The sequence below is a fragment of the Marmota monax genome, unplaced genomic scaffold (genome assembly GCF_021218885.2).
Source record: "Marmota monax isolate L192 unplaced genomic scaffold, Marmota_monax_Labrador192_F-V1.1 WCK01_AAM20220418_F8-fsc00691, whole genome shotgun sequence".
NCBI lineage: Eukaryota > Metazoa > Chordata > Mammalia > Rodentia > Sciuridae > Marmota > Marmota monax.
The window spans coordinates 112,660-129,689 of record NW_026694240.1 but is presented as its reverse complement, the minus strand read 5'-3'; the positions used below and the strand labels follow the sequence as shown (position 1 = coordinate 129,689).

The 17,030-nt window shown below is 39.5% G+C and overlaps 1 long non-coding RNA gene across 1 annotated transcript; it reads left to right on the top strand.

The window, feature by feature from the left end:
• Positions 1–11,017: 11,017 nt before the first annotated feature.
• On the top strand, positions 11,018–13,686 carry LOC131425029 (uncharacterized). The gene is made up of 3 exons (XR_009228825.1): positions 11,018–11,122; positions 11,453–11,556; positions 13,619–13,686. It is a non-coding gene; the product is annotated as an uncharacterized LOC131425029 (long non-coding RNA).
• The last annotated feature ends 3,344 nt before the right edge of the window (positions 13,687–17,030 follow it).

The following is a 17,030-nucleotide window of genomic DNA, read 5'->3' as shown; positions in this document are numbered from 1 at the left end:
CCCTTGTTGTCACAGTAAATCTGTGTCTTGTAGGATGTTTAATAATGTCCTGGCCTTCCTTCCTAGTGGCAACCCCCTCCCTAATATATTGCAACCACAAATATCTCCAGACATTGTCAGATGTCCCATGAGGAGGGGAATTGCCCCTGCTTGAGAATCACTGTCCTATGCTACAGTAAATAATCATAAAAAAGAAAATGTCTATTCCTTGGTACCTCTGCTGAGACCATGGTCACGTGTACTAGGCATGGGGCTTCTACACAGAGGCTGAAAATAATCTGGAATGTTGAAGTTTGAAGATAACTTCACTTAGTACATGAATTTGATTTCTGATTCATCAGTGTTCGGGGATGTTTGATTCCGCCTCTGACACGCACTTGTAACTCAGATAGTAATTTCTTACAGAAGATCATAGGAACTGCTGTTGCCTTAAAAACTTGGAGCTCCTAGGAGATAGGATCATTGGGATACATGGAGTGTCCAATCCTCGAGAGCAAAATGGTAACTCTAGTGCTTTACAAGTACAATGACCCTTGATATCATCCTCCCTGATCATATCCCTAGGCTCTAATGGCCCTTGTAGAGAGAGTCAGCAGCAAATTCCTTATTCCCAGCTATGTTTCAGCAAGTCCTCCAGTTAGGGGGTGAACTATAGGAAGAAACAGTGATAGATTAAAACTTGATCATTATCTTAAAATCCTCCCCAGCTCCGAGATTCTACTTTAGGTCCAAATGTCCTCTCATATCACCTTTTGACTTTTGAAATAGTTGTATTTCATTTTGAAACAGGGTCTCTGCTAAACTGCCCAGGCTGGCTTAGAATTTTCAGGCCCCTGGAATTCATTTAAGCACCAATTCAAAGAGTTTCTTCTGCCATCTTCACGCTGGTCCATGCTTCAACCTTTTTCTGAGATATAGGTATGTCTAAACTTTAAAATTTCTTCTTAGAAGTTAGTTGGATCACTTCTTGTTCTTTTGTTCCACCATAGACCCCTTCAATCTTCTGAGTTCATTTGTTTTATTTGCCTGCCATTTCTCCTCTCTACCTGCTATCTGCCTGAGATCTGTTTGGTTTTAATTTGTCAAACTGATCATCCATGACGTGCACACTTTCCCAAGCTACTTAAGTGGAAGAAGATATCATCTCCATCACTACTCCTTCCCTCCCTTTCTGATAGTACAGCCAGCTTTCTGATGGTCTGACTGTGAGCACCAATGTCACTGTTCCCCTTTCCAAAATTCTGTGCCTCTTGGCTGGAGTGTGCTTCTTTCCACAGCTCTTCATGCTCATTGCATTTATTCATATTCATCTTTTCTTAATCATGGCCTTAATCGTATTCATCAAAGTGGGAAAATTATATCTTCTAATGTTTGGTGTTTATATCCTCATTATTTGTGGATTTCATATTTGCAAATTCACCTACTTATCTGTAACCCTCAAATCAAAGCTCACACACTTCTGTTGTTATTCAAAGACATGTTTAGGGCAGAGAAAACGTTGGTTTGGCAAACTCACATGTTCTAAACTGAGGTCAAACAAGGTGACACTGACCTTCTTATTTCAGCTCTCAAATTGTGAACAAGTATCCTTTTTGTGTCTATTTAATGCTACTTTTGGAAGAATTTTTGTGTTTTTTGCTGGTCATTCTTTTCTATTTGAAATGATTCCCATGGGCAGAGTCAAGTGCTGTCTGATGTCCATTAAGTGCCAGAAGCCTGTGCCTTATGGAGAAAATACATGTGTCATTCAGGCATGTTGACCATAAGTTCAATGTTGATGAATCTAGAATGTATATTAAAGAAAGTATCTACAAATAGAAACATGCATAAAACAAGGTTATGTATTGGTCAGTTGGTGAAAATGTTGTGACCAGAGGCTCACAGGAATGAAATCCAGCATTTCCAGTAGGATCAATGGTTCAGTATTCACTAATTCATTGTTTACTTGACTTTATAGAACTTAACTATAGCAAATAATAAGAAATAACTGTATTTATGTAAGAGAGCCCCTTGAAAGATACAAACAAAGCTGGTAACACCAGTTTCTCCAAAGAGCAAAACCAGGTGTCCTGGGAGTAGAAACGGGAAGGGATTCTTTACTACAGTGTCTTTTGTGGTTTTGTGCTGTATAACTGTATCCATCAAAAAATCAAATATAAATTTGAAAACAAATGCAAATAATAAAATGAAAAAAATTAATCACATTTCTCTTCATTCTTAGGACAACGAACCAACTCCTACCCAAAATCCAATCTATCAGAGGACACCTGTATGTCTTTGTTGGTCTGCCCTGCCCTGCCCTGCCCTGCCCAAGCCCTACTCTTGCTTATCTTCAGTGCTGCTTCTCACTATGCCATAAGGAAACATGTCAGGTTCTCCATCTGGTCTACCCATTGCTCCTGCAGAGTACTCAGCACTTCAGATACATTGTTGTTTCTTATTTCCTTTTGCTCTCCAGAACCATCTCTCTCCTGTCTACCTAGCAACATTCTGCTTTTCCTTCAAAATCTTCAAAGGTTTTCCTAAGACACTCAAAGAGATTTTTCTCTTTTGCTTGTTGGATCTCCTTAGAGTTTTCTATCACCTACAGTCTTAATCACCTGAATTTATTAATTGCCTTTAAGTTTCACATCTCTTCTTATCCATTCCATGTTCTTGAAGGCGAGATTGGGATCTTTCTTTGAACTCCTCTAGTGACTTGGTGTAACAGACATGCAATAATGTTGAGTGTTTTATTGATTATCTTTTATCATTTGGTACCAAAATATTTTTCATGCAGTCTTTCTTTCTAGGCAAATTCCTATCCTATTATGTAGAAGTGAAGCAGCCTGGGCAATTAAGTTTTAGCAGTAGTAGGAAGATGTGGTTTAGAGGTATGGGAAAGACTTGAGTAATCTATAAGACAGGTGAAAGTGGAATTGTTCCGTCAGTCAGGGGCTGGAAATAGTGGTATTGATCTAGAAGCTATAATTTAATTTGAAGTCACAAGTGGGGAAGGATCTGGGTATAGATTTGTTGAGTTCCTACCAGACTGGGCACTGTCTATGACACCTAATAAACCTTGATATTTTACACAAGCCTGTTAGGTAGTAATAAATGAAGTCTATTTCATAGATGAACAAATGGAAGCTTAGTCAGTAGCCTAAGCATTATGCAACTGGTAAATTGCAGAATTAGGATAAGAACCCAGATCTGAAGGCCCACAGCATTGTGCTGCCCTGGAATAGAACACAGAATAAACATTTTGAACAAATCTTAACTTTTCCAGGGGGTGTGGTATAAACTCACAGAATTGTGCCTCTGGATAAAACACAAGGAAAGAATGCTTTCAGATGACCCTAGAAAAAGCATTGTGCAACTATGATATGCTGTAAAGGAGAAGGAAATAGAGGTATGGGAAAGACTTGAGTAATCTATAGGACAGGTGAAAGTGGAATTGTTCTTTGTCTCTCTTCATATCACCTAGTATCAGCCAGCAATGGTTCTCAATCCTGGCGGGACATCAGATTCACCATGGGAACTCAAAATGTCCTCATAGGAAGGCATCCAATGTGATTAGTCTGGGAGGACCATGGAGGGGAACAAAACTCTACAGATTCTATTGTTCAACCAGAGTTGAGAGGCACAGGTATAGGACAATTGAAAGGTACATATACCAGGCAGTTTCTTCAGTGGTTTTAAAATCTGGTTCCTGGACCAGATGCAAAGCATCACCTTGGAACATGCTAGAAGGCACATTCACAGATCCCACCTAGACTCCCTAAATCAGAAAGTCTGGGGAGGGAGCTCATTAATCATGTCTTAACCCCCCTGCATGATGCTGCTGTGCAGCAGGGTGACAGAATCACTGTCTCTCTTGGAACAGACATCCAGTACAGAGGAAAGACAAATAGTCAATAAACATATGAAAAGAGTCTGAACCTCACAGCCAATGAGATGCAAATGAAATAACAAAGAAATATACTTTTGATCTTTCATATTGGCAAAAATAACCCCAAAGATTAGTAATATCTAGTGTGACAGGAGGAAACCACTAGAACAACTTTCTAAAGGCAGGTCAGCAGTTGAATTAAAAATTAAAAATGCATATCACAAACAGTTGCCCTTTTGGCTTCTCTTGTATTGGTTCATAAAATGACTCATACAAATCATTCCATTATTTGCAAAGGGAGAAGAAAGAACCTAAGTATTCATCAATAGGGGAATGGCTAAGAACACTGACCACAGACTTACTGTGGAGTGCTATACAACAGGTGAAAAAGATGAAGGAGGTTTATAAGACACATGTGAAACTATGCTCCAGACACTGTGTAATGCAAAGGCAAGATATACATGGAAAATACAGTACCATTTAGAATAATAGCACACACTCAAATACTCTGTATTTTCTCTCTCTGTGTGTGTAATTATGAAAATGTATACAAAAATATAAGAATTATTATCTTTGTAGAGAGCAAGAGGGAGGGAGACAGATCTGGAACTGGGTATGGGCAAAAAGAAACTTTAGCCATATCTGTAATTTTTAAATTTCTCTTAAGATTATGCATTCAAGCATTTCTTAAGCAATAAAACATTGTTTTCTGAGAGTGAAAAAAATTTCTTTGTATGTAATATGCCAAAATAATGGTTTGTAATAATTTCTTGGTTGTGGATCTCTGAGATGAAAGTTTTCCCCAGTATGGTGGTACACAAATACAAATCTCAGCTACTCAGGAGTCCAGGGACTACAAGTTCAAGGCCAGCCTAGGCAACTTAGAGAGACCCTGTCTCAAAATAAAATTTAAAAAAAAATTCTACAAAGGCATGAAAATTTTTGTTCAATTTTAGGCAATCTCTAGAAACCCTGAAAACCACTCATAGACCCTCTACAGCTTCTTGACCCCAGTTGGAGAGTTTCTGAGCTGTGTGATCTCTGAGAATTGTAAACAATTTTACTTTTCTCCCCTGGGCTCCATGACCCTTCTTCATCGTGGTGTCCCGAAGGAGTCATAATGTCTGACAGCTATTTTTATGAGCGTCAGCAGCTCTTCTCCCTCAGATTAAATTTCCCCAGAAGGTAGATTTTCGCTGACATCTTAATACTTGGAAAGGAGCAGATGATCCTTGAGGAGTGAGTGAATACAGCATATGGTTTGCTGAGCTGCAAACAGAAGCTGATCTGTGGAAAGGAAGCTTCAAGGGTTACACATTTGCTTTTAGACATCATCAGGTTCTTTTTTTAAGTTCTGCAATGTCATTCCCCCTTCACTTTCACAGAGCACCGTTTGCAGTGTTTCCACTCAGCTATTAAGGCAGAGTCTATGTATATATATATATATATATATATATATATATATATATATATATATATATATATGAAATGAACAAGAAAAGAATGTCTTTCAACTCTAAAATTTAATTCAATATTCCTTCCACTATTCCAAAATGATTGCAGAAGAAGATTTTTATTTGCCCTCCTTTAATCTACTTTAAATTTTTTTAAATGGCAAAGCTAGTCCTCATAAAAGTGAAGCTCCTTGGTAACCTCCTTTTTATTGTCCCAGAGTTACCAATAGATTCATGGTCCTTATGTGCTGAGTCTGATTAACTGGGTGTGCCTGCCTTTGCTATGAATGCCTTGCATACAGGATCCCCAAGGAAGCACTGCCACCCTCATGTCTCTGTGCCCACCCAGTCACCATTGCTCTTCATCCCTTACAGGTTTGAGAGAGTCCTGGACAAGTTACCTATGACTAGATTTATTTCTCCTTTCTTTAACCTCCAATGCCTGCACTTACATTCAAACTAGGAAAAGAGAGGCTTAAATCAGATATATTGTTGTCTAAGAAATTTTTTATAGTCATTTGTTAAAAATATGATAGATTTTATTCAATAGGGATGCAACTGGATATTCTTGAGCCTTTCCACCTTTTGGAGAATAATTTCTGATGCTGGCATTGGGACCTCTCTGTGGACTGCATTAGACTGTCTTGGGGCCTCACTTCCCACTGCTCACTCCTGAACTCTTGCTCCTAGACACACTGGTGTACTTTCCCCTATGAAAATCCTTTTCTGCCTCTGAATCTTTGCTCATGTCCATTTACCTGCTCTTATATGGCCCCAACTATGTTCATCTTTTTGATTCATTATAATCCAGACCCAAATCTAGATCTTTTCAGAGAGAATTCACTAATCAACCCTATCAGCGGCCCAAAATGCAATGGCTTTGAATGTTTGTAAAACCTTGTCTCTTCTACTCCTAAGGTCTTCTCTGCAGAAGGTTGCACTGGACCTGCCCTCCACAAACAACACTTAGGACATCCCAGGCATTCTTTAAATTCTGAGAATATGAATAGCATTTTATTCCTATGTGTGTATATTCAAGTGTGTAAGATGGGAAAAAGAAGTAACAAATTCACACAATAATTTCAGAGAGTTAAGAAAACAAAGCAAGGTGATTGGTAAATGGCTGAGGAAGAGAGAGGTAACATTAGATAAGATGTGAGTGAAGCACTTTTTGATGAGAAAGAATTTGAGTTGAAATTTGTATGATAGAAGGTGCCGGTCATACAAGCATCAGGGGAAAGAGCATTCCAGACAGAAGGAATAGCACATGTAAAGGCCCTGAGGCAGGAAGGAGCTTGACATGTGAATGATCACCGGCTTCTTCCAGGGCAAAATATATATATTTTTTAATGTCTGTATGTCCTCTATAGCATCTAGCACACAGCAAGGCAATCAGCTGCTAAACTGTAAGTGCTACGACAGGTGATTCCATGCCTGCCTACCTTTCTGTAACTGGCACAGTGATTGGTACATACTAGGTACTACTATTAATGAATGAGAAAATGAGTTTTCCTTGAGTGACTGATTACCATATCTCTGGTCTGACAGCACTTTTGTAGCCAGAATGAACAAGGGAACTCCATCTCCTCAATGTGAGTCTATCTCCTTTCAGATACCTGGCATCTGTGATTTAATGCCATTCATTCAAGGCAGTAGGAACAGGACACTTCCTTTCTGGAGGAACATTGTTCAGATAAGTGCAATATCATAGAGAAAACTGGGGGAACTTTTAGAAGCTGTTCAATAAACTGGGGGCAATTCTTATAGCTTGGCTCAGCAGGTGGGAAGCCAGCTGGAAGTCACCATATTTAAATTTTACCTAAGTAATTATGGGGGAATGCAGTGTGACCAGTCCCTGCTGTCCCCACTGTAGGAGTTCCAAAGCTGATACCTCTTTTAAGCTTTTGGAATGTAGATAAAGCATTCCATCATGTTAGCAGGGCACCATTTTACCTCCCCTGCTGCTGGGTTTATTGTTGTACTAATTCCAGGACTTCCTTCTGGCTCTTCTCTTACATTCTCTCATGGAGAAGCCTGTGTTACAGTCATTCAAAGTAATCCCTGCTGGGGTGCTGGGGTGGTGTCTTCAGTGTATGGAAGAGACTATCCATTCACAGAAATAATCCTGTTGTAAGTTTTCTTTCTTTCTTTCTGCAGTGCTGGGGATCAAACCCAGGGCCTCCCCTGTGCTAGGCCAGTGTTCTGCCACTGAACTACCTTCCTGGCCCCAAGATAGCTTTTTGAGTATATAAAGTTTAATAAAGTATATAACCAAGATTTGTCTTAAAATAACGCACCCCCATAAAACCTCACCCTCCCAAAACCACAAGAACAATAAGAGTTGAAAATATAGGCTTACTATAATTTTCAGTGGAAATGTAAGAAGCATAAAACTACTTTATGTATCTTTGAAATGTTTACATGTAATTTGTCCCTTTGATGTTACGGAGGGGGATTGGTATAGAGTTCTATAAAATGGTAGAGATAATGACCACTTTGTTCAAAGGGAAAAACCAAGATTCAAGTGGATGAAGCAATTTCTCCCAATGTAACTACACACCGATTCACCCTACCAAGAGGTCCAATTGTTTGACCTCTGATACTTTTGGATATTTTAAGAGTTGTATTTTTTGTTTTTACAAATTCTGTCAATGCTCACCTATTTCCAGTCCCACTCTGCTGCTATTGCCACTGCTCTGATATTCCAGACCTGAATACATTCTCAGAGAACATCTAGGTGCTAAAAACTTGTCATGTGACTCATGAGCCAGCTGAAATCCATAGCTACTTGTTTTTGCATAGCTGCATTTAATAGCTAAAGTTTGTTGTTTGTACCAATCATCTTGAAATATTTGTTCCAACAATGAGCTGGTATAATGGCTGGAGTGTCCACACTCCAGCCCCTTTTTTTGCCACGTCACAATTAATTACTAAGACAACAGTGCCTGGGGTAAAGTTGGAGCTTAGATGGACATGTTACCACTGGACCTAATCATTTGATGCAAGTTTTTGTCAATGGAATTGGGGAAAAGGTTGGACACTGAATTCCCCAAATATTGGCTTCATGAATCACCCTCAGAGCATTGCCCTGCCTCTAACATCAGAGGCTCTCTGACCTCTCAAAACCCATAGACCAGGTGGTTGATAGGCCAGGAAATCAATGAACCTTGCTATAAACACATTCTGCATCTTCTCTGGTCAACATAGGAGCTGTTTTGGGATAAGTGGAAAGGCTCTCTTGGCAGCGGGAGGTACATCCAGAAGAATTATCATTTGCCAAGCAATTAGAATAAACCTTGTTTCTAGTTGGTTTCTGTTTATTTCCAGAAGAAGTAGTTTTCCCTCTCTTTCAAGTGGTCCCAGGAAGAAAAGAATGACTAGTCAAAAGAGAGTCCTCTTGAATTTTACGGAATCTTCCCATTAGACCTTTACGTATCATCAGATCCAGTTTTCAGAATATGCCTCCCATCCTAGAGCACTTTTCATAAAAAATATAATAATAATAATTCACAGTTAGGAAGTTACAGCCTAAGGCTGAGGGTTTGCCCAGTGAGCTGACACTCGTTCTGACTTAGCTCTGACCTTTTCTTCCTTTGTGATTTGGGTGATGTGACCCCCAGCCAAAAATTGTGAGCTGTAGAGTCTAGAGTGCAAACTAAATCCCACTTCACCATCCATCTTCCAAGTCCTAGTTGTCTGTTTTAATTTAACTCCATTGTATGCATTTACTCATACAACAAATATTTGATCACTCAATAAGCGTCTACTACAATGGTGCTGATACTTACTGTGAAGGTAGAACAAAGCAAAAGTAAACAATGATTGCCTCCCCAGAGTCCGGTTGGAAAGAGAATTATGAACAAAATAATAAACAGCAATATGGAAGGGGCTAGATGTGAGACTCTCACCCAGTGTGGCAGCACCATAGGAAAAGTAATTCTTACACGGCTAGGAAAGCCTTCTGTGAGGAGGAGACAGGATCACAACTGATTTTTCAAAGAGGAATTTGTCAAAAAAAAAATTAAGGAGGAACATTTTCAGCAGGTGGAAGACAGGACCTGTACAGGGGCCCGTACAGAGGTCTCTGGAAAAGCTTAGGAAGGTGGCGGGGGTGGGTGGGGGGGAGACAGTGGTTCAGGATGGCCAACGTATAGGAGAAGGCCAGGAGAATAAATGCAGAAGAATCTGGAAAAGGTGACAGAGGTGGAAGAAAAGGCTCTTCAAGGGCTGGGGATGTGGCTCAAGTGGTAGCGTGCTCACCTGGCATGCGCGAAGCACTGGGTTCGATCCTCAGCACCACATAAAAATAAAAGATATTGTGTCCACCTAAAACTAAAAAATAAGTATTAAGAAAAAGGCTCTTCAATTAGTCCAGTTGTGGATGCTATGAATCAAATATAACCCCTTCTAAAACCCAAAGCACTACTGTTACCCTAATGCAGGTATTATACTGAGACCCAAAAGCAAGATGCCGAAGGAAAAATGTGGGCTTTGGTGTATGCCATACTGGAGTGTTTTTCTGAGCCCTCAAAAACTTAATGTATTATGCTTACGGTTGTAGCAAATTATTTACTCTCTCTAAACCTCAGTTTCATTATCTGTAAAACAGAGATAAAAATGAAACCTACTTTTTTTTTGGTTCCAGGGATTATACCCAGGGGTGCTTAACCACTGAGCCACATCACCTCTCGTTTTTATTTTTTTTATTCTGATACAGGGTCTCGCTAAGTTGCTGACACTGGCTTTGAATTCATAATCCTCCTGCCTCAGCCTCCCCTCAGCTGCTGGGATTATAGGCCTGCGCCACCATACCCGGCTAGAACCTACTTCTTATGTAAGAATAATAATGTTTCCCTGGTCAGCATTGGTAGAGAAACCCAGGGTCAGGTAGAGCAGTTGAGGTTAGGCGACCCTATCACTTAGTTTCTGAGAACAGCCCTGGTGGGATTTGCAGCTTTGACCCCATCTCTCAGCCAAATTTGCAATGTTGGGAGGACAAGCCTGGCAGGCTCACTCTGTCCTCAGATTTCTTACCCCGTGGGGATCAAGGAGGAGGAGCCCAAGCTTTGGATTATGAAGACATTCTTGCATCTCCCTGTGTAAAATGATAATGCCAAAGATCCTGGCAGCAGGCAAGGGACTACAGACCCCATCCAAGGCTCCTTGTCCCCACATGATGACTAGGTGTCTGCTGATATTAGACCCTGGGGATTGTCTTAAAAGTCCTTGAATCTTTCTTGTGATTGCCTTTGCTTAACAGCTGTGTTGTACAAGTGAGTATGGTGTGTATTTCTGCCTCCTGGGAGTGGTTGACTTGAAAAAAAGTCTTAATACACTGTGCTTTTTTTTTTTAAAGAACAATTTTAGGTTCACAGCAAAACTGAGTGGCAAGTACAGAGATAGCCCATATCCCTCCTCACCCACTTATAGCCTCTCCCATCATCAACCTCCTGCATCAGAGTGGTATATTTGTCATCGTCAACCCACACTGGCATATCCTATCACCCCAAGTCCATGCTTCACATTACTGTTCACACTTGGTTATATACATTTCTTGAGAGTTGTGACTTTTTACACCAGCAAATGTCCCCGGGGAAAGCACATCCACATGATTTGAGGCAAAGCTAGCAATACTAATCTATTTTCAAATGAACATGTTCTTTGGAGAAGTGTGTTTAAGATTGGGTAGACATATAAAAGAAAGAAGTTGAGTCGTGGAGGGAGGAAAGAAAGAGAAAAGAAAGGACCATCCACTCACCCAGGCAACTCCCACCCCCAGTCTCTGAAGTCTTTGAAGGTAAAAGTTAGTGATAGTTTATGCATAAAATGTCCAGATTCTTCTTCTGTTCCCTAAATCTGCTTCTACCACCGTGTATCTGTCTCTGGGCCTTTCTCTTCCTGGAGAGATGGGATGTTACCTTTGAATCTTTTCCTTGTAGCTTTTCTCCTGCATTCCTTCCAGGGATCCCCCAACCCAAACTGCAATAGAGGGGAAATAGAGGACTGGGGCTATTCTGGAGAAACTGTTTTTTGTTTTTTTTTTTTCTCTAGCAACTAAGATACATTATTTTAATTGCTGTTGTAAAGTTCTTGTAAGGAATTCTAAGTTACCCTCCTACTTTGACAGATGAAGCCTTCTGGGAAGTTGGCAGTCCTGGGAGCCCAGGGCAATGCTGAAATGCCCTTCCAAACAAGGACCCAAACAGCTGAAGGGCTCCAGTTACCCAAGAGGTGAGTGACATGGACACTTCTTTGGCCAGTTGGAGAAGGGGAAGGAGTGGGGTGAGGGAGGTGGAGAAGGGAAGGACAGAGGAGAAAGGACAGGATGGAGACGTGACAGGAGGGTTGAGGAGTGATGAGCCAGCAGCCTGATGACAGGGAGTGGAACTGTCTCTGACCATACCCTGCTGTACTCTGGGGAGCCTGGGTGGCTCCCTACTTTGAACCTCAGAACGATATACCCACCAAAATTTGTCCACCTCTGATGAAAAGTGACTGTTGTCAATGAAGATAGCCACTTGTGTACTAAAGTGGAGTTTGTCCTACATGTTTTGATTTGGGACTTAAATATTATTAAGTTTATGAATCAAAAAAAATTCATGCCCATTTTAATTTTATCTTGTTTTTGCTCATCTGAAATTTGTGTATTTTTCTAAAATGACTATGGATTGACTTGGCAATAACAAAAATAAATAATTTTGATCACAAAAAAATTGAATCAGCTTAAAAAATTGCGAAAACAATTTTTAAAATATTTATAGAGTATATTATAGAAGACCGAATACCTGATTGTTAACCTTGGATAATTTAAAAGGTTGGGGATGGAATTAGAAAGACAGACAGACAGACGGAAGATTATCAACTTCTTTAACTATCTCTTTATTGCTTGACTTGTTAAAATGATTGTTTATTATTTTTGTCATTCTTAAAGTAAATTTAAGAAAGAATTAAAAAGTAAATCATCATCTTCTACCATTTGTTTTTTAAAAGCAAAGCTACTTATTAAGTGAAACGCTTTTTTAAATTTATTTTTTAAATACACGACAACAGTGGAGTGCATTACCATCCTTATTACACATACAGCACAATTTTTCATATCTCTGTATAAAGTATGTTCACACCAAATTATGCCATTATACATGTACTCTTTTTTTTGCATTACAACTCTTTTTTTATATTTATTTTTTTAGTTGTATTTGGACACAATACCTTTATTTCATTTATTTATTTTTATGTGGTGCTGAGGATCGAACCCAGGGTCTCACACATACGAGGCAAGCGCTCTACCGCTGAGCCACAACCCCGGCCCCATTACAACTCTTAATGCACATATATACCACAATTTTTCATATCTATGTTTGTATATAAGGCATGTTGACACCAAATTCAAATAAGTGAAACACTTTTAACTCACTATTTTTTAACTGTATACATTTTTTAAGTTGAGGTTTATTTCTTCAGCAGATCTTCTCTGCCAATTTTATGTGTGTCACCTTATATGACAGAAGGTGATTTGGGGGTTTGTTCCCCAGAATGAAAAACATAGGCCTTTCTGTCACAAATGACTATTTCTACCCAATAAATTTATAAACACACATCTTATGTAGAACTTTAATAGCTTAAATAATTTGTTTGTCAACTATGAATTCTTAAGCTGACAGAAAAGTTTTGGAAAACAATTTTTTTAAAAAATTTTGAGTTCCTTCAGCTGTTTAAAAATTATTGCAAATAATTGCCTTTATCCTAGTGGTAACAGTTATCCTGAAGTTGGTGAGTATCTTCCTGGTCCAGTATTTTATAGTTTTCCAATTAACTCTTATCTTTTTTGAGATACACATAGCTCTAATTCCTTTGTTTTCATTGCTGCATAGCATTCCATTATTTAAGACAATTCTAATTTTTCTCTATTGTGAAAGTTGTTGCTGCATTGGACATCCAAATTCATGTCTTTTTGTGCACTTGAATAAGAATTCATCCAAAGGATTTTCCTAGGAGTGGGATTACTGAGTCCACTGGAAAACCTCTTAAAAATAGAATGAAAGAGAAAGAGAGAAATGGACAAAGTCTTAGGTTTTGTCCCAGAATTCCAGGTCATCTCTCTTTACTGAATGATGGGTTCTCCAATTCCTTTTAATACTTTTTTTTTCAATCCCAAATTTGAAAAATTGGAAACCTCTTCATCAAAACCCTGATTATTAAGATTTGTTGGTCAAAAATCTAAAAACTGACTCATCCTGAAGCCGAACTGAAGGGGATACTGGTGAATAAGTCATTTTTCCCCCTCTCCTTTCAGAATATCACACATCAACTTAGAACATATTAAACAAGATGGCAAGATTAATGAGCTTATTCAAAAAAGAAAATAAGTCTTGGTAAGTAGAATGATAAATTAAAAATCCTGAATCTTTATGAACCCAAAAGGCTCAAAGATGGCATCTAATCTAAGCTGCATCTCTGGGATATTACTTTATGAGCATGCTGTCATCATATTTTTTCTTCCTTCTAAATCAATTTCAGCATGTCTGCATCAGCAGACTTCAGATGATGTATTGGCAGCTTCATTTTAATCGTTTGTTGCTACAGGGTGACCTGTGGCCTTTCCAAAAGAGGTAAAATGAATCTTCCCATTGTTAACTCCTCCTACCTCATCATCAACCCATATTCATTTGAATGCCACCAAGGACTGACAGACTCCAGGAGGGTCAGTTGCTGCCCAGTACCTGTGGTCACCTATAGTTTCTTCAGCCCCTTCTGTGGGGAACTCCTGGTAAAAGTCTACAACCTGCCTAGACCTTCCAAGGCTTCCCAGTGCTCCCAATACTGCAGTCCCCCACCCCCATGTCCCAAAATGTTATTTATGTATGCGTAAGCTGTGACATGCAACCAAATTTAGATGGCCTCCTGCTCAGTCCATTGCATTTTAATAGTTATTAATTTTACAGTGTGTTTTGCAGCTTTTACTGCCAGTGATATTGCTTAAATACTATTAAGTTAAAAAAATCATTCTTTTAAAAAATTAGTATGTAGAGGTGCATATGGCTATGGTAAATACGACAATCAAAGACAATAACTGGATTTAGGAGAAATTGCCTAAAACAAATTGTGGTCTCTCTTAGAGTGCTATAAATCCCTGAATTTATGTGAGTGTTACACATAGGAAATGTTACTTGAAACACATTCTTTCTGCTCTCAGTTCACCTACCTAGAAAGTCCAATGGTTAAACCAGATCAAGGATTTTCAGCCCTGTTTTCATTTTTGAATCACCAAGACAGGCGTAAAAAATAGTGATACCTGGGATCTTCTCTCAATTAATTCACTAAACTAATTCTGAAGTTATAAGATAATTGATCTTCTGATTTCATGAATAGACTATAAATACAGAGTAAATACAGATCCTGTAATGATGGAGGAGGCTCCTTGTTCTTTTTAGAAGCAACTGTAACAACTGTGATTTTCACCCACTTTCCAGTCCTGAGTCAACACAGGCCTGGAAGCTCCCTCCACTCTGTTTGGGTTGTACCAGTTCCTACCACAGTGCTTGATATACAGTAGATGCTCAATGAATACTGGATGAAAGGATGACAGAGTGAAGTTCCACAACCTGGTTTTAAGCAGAGCATCTAAGATTAATCAAGTTGTCAGAAATTGGGCCATAGTAGAACTCTTCAGGGTCCAAGAAGTAGAGCCAATCTATTCCAGAGTATTCTCTCCCTGGTAAATAAGACCTGAATATCATTTGGTGCATTACTCAGCTTTCTGTTACTGTAACGAATACCCAAGATAATCAACTTATTTAGGCTCACAGTTTTGGAGCTTTTAGTCTGTGGTAGGGAAGATCCATTGCTTTAGGCCTCTGGCAGTGGGGAGGGGGCAGCATGTCATGGCGGGAGTGTATGGCAAAGCAAAACTGCTCACCTCATGGCCAAGATGGGAAAGAGAGTAGAAGAAGAAGGTATAGGAGTCCCACTGTCCCCTTCAAGATCACACCCCCAGTATGGAAGACCTCCCCCTAGGCCTCACCACATAAAGCTTCCACTACCTCCTAACAGCAGCACAGGCTGGAGAAGAGCCTTGGGCGGTCATTTCACATCCAAACCTAGCACTCTTTGAGCATAGGACAAATGTTGGATGTTCTTATGTTCTATTTCCATCCAACTCTGAAGGCTTGACTTCCTTTAAGACCATTTTTATGTAAAGGGTCAGGGTCATTCATCCAGAATGCCTGTTAGGCCTCCTGGCAACACACTGATAGATTTTCATTTTCCAACATTCCCTTTCCAAATATTCATGCGACCACCACCCTGTCGTTTACTCTCCTGGTTACCACAACAAACGGTTTCCTAAGTGTTAGATTGTTTTGCTGCTTGCTAATGACATACCAGGGAGAAGCACATTAATCTCCTCAGTAAGGTCACTCCAAATCACTCTGCAAGATGGGTTACTTCTGGAAAGCTGTCCCCTAAACAGCTAATCCCATCTTTCTTACAGGCTTGACTTACGGAGATGGCATCTGCTGACCTTATGTTTTTGAGAGCCATCTTATTTTGAGGACTGCTGTGTTCTGCTCACCATCTACAATTACTATGACTAAAAATACTTTGGAGGGTAGAGAGTCTTCAAGGGGACTTTGAGACCTGGACTGTGTTCCTCCTATTTTGATGTCATATTTCAAAGTAATGGCCCTGTTCCTGTGTTAAACTGCTGATTACCTGCCAGACCGACATTGTACTTCACATTTGATTGGAAATCAGTCTTTATGCTGAACCTTGTGATTATGTTGCCCTTTTCCCCAAAATGTGGCCAATAGTGATTTTCCTGATAACACCATCACCTCTTAGCCACATTCTCTGTGCATCATGCCAAGGCTACATTGTCCCCATGGAAATGTAAGCCTCTACCCCTGTGTGATAGGCATAATCCCATTAAATGACATCTCTGTCTCCCATCCCCAATAGTATAAATTAGAGTGTCCACACAAACCTAGATCACGGAGATCATTATGCTAAATGAAATAAGACAGGCGCAGAAAGACGATTACTGCCTGATTGCACTTACATGTGGAATCTAAAAATGTTGATCTCACAGGAGCTGAGAATACAATGGTGGTTACTAGAGGCTGAGGAGAGCAGTGGGAAGGCAAGAAGGGGAAAAAGTTGATCCACGGGTACTAAGTCACAGACAAGAGCAAGACATTCTGGTGTGCTATTTCATAGTAGAATGATCCTAGATAACGATTCTGTACTCAAAAAGCTACAAGAAAGGATTGTGAATGATCTTACCATGCAAAATGATAGATGACTGAGAAGATAAACATGTTTAACCTGATTTAAGCATCACTAATGTACACATATATTGAAACATCATGTGGTGCCCCACTAATATGTATGATTTTTGTTTTTATGTATCACTTAAATAAAAATAAATAAAACCCTAGGATCAGAGAAACAGAAATGTATTTGTGTTACCTAGGAGATGGTGGTTGTCTAGAGCAGAAGGAAGTATGAGACATGCAGTGGCATGTCCCAATGGGACAGTGTGTGTTTCTGTGTCTTTTTAGGCCATGGACACCATGAGTTGCATGAGTGTCACTCAGAGTCACCCACGTGTTGATAGGTGGCCAGCCCCCTATTTCAGGTATGAATTTGTCAAGGCAACATTTTCTAGAATGCTTAAATTCAAGGAAGTGTTTCTATCATTTAAAAAT